The sequence below is a fragment of the Chenopodium quinoa genome, unplaced genomic scaffold (assembly GCF_001683475.1).
Source record: "Chenopodium quinoa cultivar QQ74 unplaced genomic scaffold, ASM168347v1, whole genome shotgun sequence".
NCBI lineage: Eukaryota > Viridiplantae > Streptophyta > Magnoliopsida > Caryophyllales > Amaranthaceae > Chenopodium > Chenopodium quinoa.
In genome coordinates, this window is record NW_018743292.1 from 12,595,435 (window position 1) to 12,601,434 (window position 6,000).

Genomic DNA, 6,000 nt, shown 5'->3' on the forward strand with positions numbered 1-6,000 from the left:
ATGAGTGTCTTGAGGCTTTTAATAGGATTAAGCAGGCTTTGATATCGGCACTTATCATATGTGCTCCCGATCGGAATTTACCCTTCGAGATTATGTGTGATGCTAGTCACTTTGCAGTTGGAGCCGTCCTAGGACAGAGAAAGAACAAAGTTCTACATTCTATTTATTATGCAAGTAAAACTTTGGATGAAGCCCAAGTCAATTATGCCACCACGGAGAAGGAGTTTCTTGCTGTTATATATGCTTTAGAAAAATTTAGATCATATCTAGTTGGTTCTAAAATTATTGTTTTCACTGATCATGCAGCTCTGAAATATCTAATAGCCAAGGCAGAAACAAAGCCTAGGCTCCTCCGTTAGGTTCTCTTGCTCCAAGATTTTGATGTGGAAATTAAAGATAAAAAGGGAGCAGAGAATGTTGTAGCATATCACTTGTCAAGGATCAGATATGATGGTGGTAAGGATTCTCTTCCTATAGATGATTCTTTCCCCCGATGATCACTTGTTCACAGTTGTAGAGCAACACCCTTGGTATGCAGATTATGCTAATTATTTAGTGGGTGGTACTCTACCTCCTGACTTGTCCTATCAACAGAAAAAGAGGTTCCTTTATGATGTAAAACATTATTTTTGGGATGATCCTTTTTTGTTTCATGATTGTGCAGATGGATTATTTCGCAGGTGTGTCCCCGAGTGGGAAGTTCACGGTGTACTTACTAGCTGCCACAACTCACCGTATGGTGGACATCATGGCCCTGCCAAGATAAATGAGTTAGGTTTCTATTGGCCTACCATGTTCAAGGATGCTCAATCCTTTGTCGTAGCTTGTGACTTTTGCCAGAGGACTGACAACATCTCGCGGCGGCATGAGATGCCCTAAACAAGTATTTTAGAGGTAGAATTTTTTTATGTTTGGGGTGTTGATTATATGGGTCCTTTACCCTCCTCAAAAGGGAATCATTATATCCTTGTTGCCGTTGATTATGTCTCTAAGTGGGTAGAAGCCATTGCCACACCTACTAATGATTCCAAAGTGGTTCATAAATTATTTAAGAAAATTATCTTTCCTAGATTTAGAGTCCCTAGAGCCGTTATTAGTGATGGAGGATCTCACTTTCATGAGAGGAAGTTAGATACCCTTCTCAAAAAGTACGGAGTCTACCATAGGACATGTTTAGCTTACCATCCCCAAACTAGTGGCCAAGTAGAGGTTTTTAACCGTGAAATTAAGGCTATTTTACAGAAGGTGGTAGCAAAGTCTAGGAAAGACTGGAGTGATAAGTTACATGACACCCTTTGGGCATATAGAACTGCATTTAAGACCCCTATTGGTACTTCTCCCTATAGACTAGTGTATGGGAAAGTATGTCACCTCCCAGTGGAATTAGAGTATAAGGCTTATTGGGCAATTAAAGAGCTCAATTTAGATGCAAAGTTAGCGGGAGAGAAGAGGTTACTACAATTTAACCAGTTAGATGAGTTTAGGTTGATGGCCTATGATAGTGCACGTGTCTATAAGGAGAAAACCAAGAGATGATATGATAAGATGATCCTTCCGAGAGAATTCAAAGAGGGTGATAAGGTTTTGTTATTCAACTCTAGACTTAAAACTATTTCCTGGAAAGTTAAAGTCAAGGTGGTCAGGTACTTTCATTGTTAAAAGGGCAAATAAATTCGGTTATGTGGAATTATATGATGATCGTGGTGGTGACTTCAAGGTAAATGGTCAACGACTGAAATTGTATCACGAAGGGGCTACAATAGGTGCGGTTGAACTACTACACCTAACCGATCCCTCCTCATCTTGAGTGACATATGGTAAGACGGTCGTGCGAGACCTTGATAAACCAGCGCTTTGCGGGAGGCAACCCATATTTTTCCTTATTTTTTCTTTTAATTTTATTTTTATTTTTTTTAGAGAGGACGAGAGAGGGAACTGGCGTGTTTTAGAGTGTTTTTTACATTGGTTGGAGAAAAGAGTTAGCCAAAATTTGAAGAATTTAAAAAAAATTGGCTTACGAATTTATTTAGCCTCGCGCCCGACCGGGCGCGAGAGTAAGTTATTTTTTGGCAAAAACTCGCCCGATCGGGCGAACACTCGCCCGACCGGGCGCGAGAAGAACTTTGGAAAGCCAATTTTCGCGCCCAACCGGGCGATGGCTCGCTCGACTGGGCGCGAGAAGAAGAGTTCCTAAAGGGCGTAGATCGCCCCATCAGGCGAGTGCTCGGCCGATCGGGCGCAAGACTAGGCGTATGAATGTGTTTAGATCGCCCTATCGGGTGCGCCTATTTTTCCAGAAATTACACGCCTCTTTTTACTCCTTCATTTTTCACATTTTTTCCTACCTACCTCCATACTTTCTCTCTCTAACTCGAAAAACCTCTCCCTTCTCTCTAGCTTTTCCCTTTCCAATCCTCATCAAAAAATCAAGAACTTAGTACCATTTTACTCCCCTCATCACCCTCTACATATCTATACTAATATTTTTCATTTTCAAAGGGTTTAAAAATCAAGATGTTTAAGAGGTCGAGAAGCCAACGGGGTTCGGGTTCGGGCTCAAGCGCACCAGTTGATCTGGAATTGCAACTTCCCTAACTATGGCCGACTATTCGAATCACCACGGTAGATCAACGGGAGAGGTTGATTAACCTCTATGAGCGTGAGGTAATTCCTTCTCGGTGGTTACACCGGGACACCCTACAGAAATTAGGATTATATGAGCATGTTAAAAAATTTATGACTGATATTGGTATGAGAAAATTTGTTGACATGCATTATCCTACGTATAGGGAATTAACCTATGAATTTCTATCGTCATTAAATGTTGTGAATTCAAAAAATGGCCCTATCATGCATTTTAGGTTAAATAATAGAAATATTAGTTTAACTTACGTTGAATTCGCGCAGTTGTTTGAGTTGGATCCCCATCCCCCGCACCAGTGGAGGGAAGAGTACAAGGCTGATGACATTTATTTTGCACTAATAGGCGAACATTGCCTTAATTCACAGCATGCCAGTGCTCTTCCCTTCCACCACCCTATCCCTAAAAATTTTCAAAGATTTTCGGGGACCTGTTTTCTGGCTCGCCACGAGCCTCACAATGCCCAGACCAATGAACTAGCTATTTTAGGGCATTATGCTTTTGGATACGAGCGATTGAACATCGCCCGTTTTATCATCACCCACCTTAGTAGGCACGCCAACGCATGCAGTAACAATGCCAAAACCCCTATTCGCCGCGGTGGCCTGATTACTAGGATAGCCTTGAAAATGGCTGGGTTTAGTGAAGCTCCATATGAGGGGCTGACCAACTGTGGGGGGGGGGGGGAAACTCACATGAACCTGTCATATTTTTAGTTTTTGAACTGGATTAGGACTGACCGTAGCAAGGGTACAGAGTGGTTAGTTAAGGTAGAGAGAGATTGCACCCCTATTTTCTCTCTCCCTAACCCTGATTTGACAGCTTTCCCCCCCGGGCAGGCGTTGTATACATACGACATACTTCTGGCCCAGGCACAGGGTCAACCCCAGTTTCCACCTCGTGCACCATCACCACCACCACAGTTCTACTATGAGCCACCCCCACCACCACAGGTTCCCCGACCACCACCACCCAAACGTGACTCAGAGACCGTTTGGGACCTATAGAGTAGAGGTCAGGCTATAGGCTGGGTAGAGTAGGAGTAGGGAGACCTTAGGCGGATGGTGGGGTCTATTGATAGGAGGTTAGGGTATGTAAAGATGAACCAGGGGCGGGCTCTGTTTCCCATATACGATGACTATGCTCGTCGGGGTACTATCCTCGACGAAGCTGTATACCCTGACTGGTACCAGCCACCACCCCAGGGATATGTGGATCCCACCTTACATGGTACATATTTTGACTATTCCACATTCACTAGCTACGACCAAGACTATCCTTTTTGGGGGTCGGGGGGGATTTTTACCCTCACCATTTTGGTGGTAGCTCTTCAGGTGGTGCAGGTGGTGCCGGAGGCAGTGGCAGTGGGTTTGACAGGATGGATAAGGATGGAGATGATTAGCCGCGCTAGGCTAATTCCCGAGTCAATGAGGACATTGTCTGATTTTGGCTTGGGGGAGATTTTTGGATGTAGGTATAATTCTTCTTTTCTTTATTTTATTTTATTTTTGGTGTGTGTATAGTATAGATTTTCTACTTTTTAGTATAGATTTATTGCTTTCTAGGGTAGATTTACTGCTTTGAAAAAAATAAAAAAAAATACAAAAATACAATCCAATGAATGATAATCATGCTTCCTTGTGCCCCGTACATGTATAATGTTTTGATTCTTGGTATATGATGATAAGTACTGTGGATAGGTTAGCCATGATTTGATGTTTGATTTCTTGGATGCCAACATGAGTCAATTTTGTCCAACTATTTGTGGATTTGGTGCTTGACTAGTTGATTTGGTTAGGAATGTGTGTTAGTTACTGGTATGTCAATGAATTTGAGTATCGGTTTATAACTCTTAGTAATGTTTATATGACTCATTATTATGCACATTGAGGAGGACGAAGACATTTGTTCTTTTAGGTAGCCTTCAGAATTATTAGATACAATTGTTCCCTTCTTGCTACCCATGTTGTTGCTTGTGCCATTTTCATTGTTTTATTAGCTACATTACAAGCCTATTTGCCCCATTGGTTACTAGTCCCAAGCTTGGCTTGGGGGAGCTATTAGTGAGTGAGGTGAGGGAGTTTGTAGTGTGCATATTATTTGCATAGTGGGTGGGTTTTGAGAAGTTGTATAATTGTTCTTATTTATATAGATTGGAATAAATATTGAAAAAAAGTATGTTCTATAGTGAAAAATAATTCCAAGTGAGTAAAAAGGAAAAAAGAGCAAAGAAAAAAAAAATTTGTTTGATGTTTAAATGTTCTATTGAAGGTTTCCTGAAAAAAAAAAGAAAAAAAAAAAAGAGTTCAAAGTTTGTTAGCACTCTAGTTTTATGATGTAATATATATATGAGTGAGGTTGTAAGTATGTTGGAATATGAAATAAGAGTTGGATATTTGGTGAATATTTGGTAGAGTTGAGTTATGATTGGAGATGATTGTTGGTCATTATTTATTTTTGACCCTGGTTTATTAGGACTTGGCTCCCTTTAGCATGACTTTACTCTCACATTTTCCCAAATATTTCCTACCCTTTACCTTAGCCTTACATTACAAGCTTTGAAGACCTTCTGACATTTGTGCATAGAGTTATATGAATGTGAAATTAGTTGTTTATCAATGCAAAGAATGACTTGACATTTTTCGAGGCGACTATTAGGTTGAGTGCTTGTTTTCTTAAACACACGAGTGTTGTGAGTTTGGGAGGGCATTGTTCACATTATAGGGGTTGGATGGAGAGCGATCGGATACATTTTATATCCGCCACATAAAGAGTGCAGAGTGCGTGAGCACTAGTCTTGAATTCCATATACACTTGTGGTTTGCTCTATTTGACGATTGTAGGGAAGATAAGTGGTTAGATGGATTTGATTGGTTGATTTTGATGCATACTTGTTGGATTTGCCCTGAATAGATTGTGTTTGATATTTATTGATTTTTGGGGTGAAGTACGTTTTATTCATTCATTGTTGAGCTCTTTGCTTTGGGACAAGCAAAGGTTTGGCTTGGGGGAGTTTGATGTGTTCATTTTATATAGTATTTCATCCCCGTCCCGTGATCATTGTTAGGAGTATTTTTGGCTCTTTAGAGCTAATTTTATTACTAATATGCGTTTTCTAGTGTTTTTGTAGTTGTGGTATTATTTTACAGGAAATTGCAGATTTGAAGCATTTCCCGGTACTTAGTGGAGTCACCGCGAGCATTGGAGAGGAGACGCTTTGCTATGATCATTTTCCAAAGCCCAAGACCGTGTTAGAGAAGTTGACTCGGTGATTAAGGGCTCGGTGAAGAGAAGAGGAGCTCGGGTATTGGATCCGTTTAAAAATCAAGTTGTGCCAAGAAACAAGCCCAAATAAATGA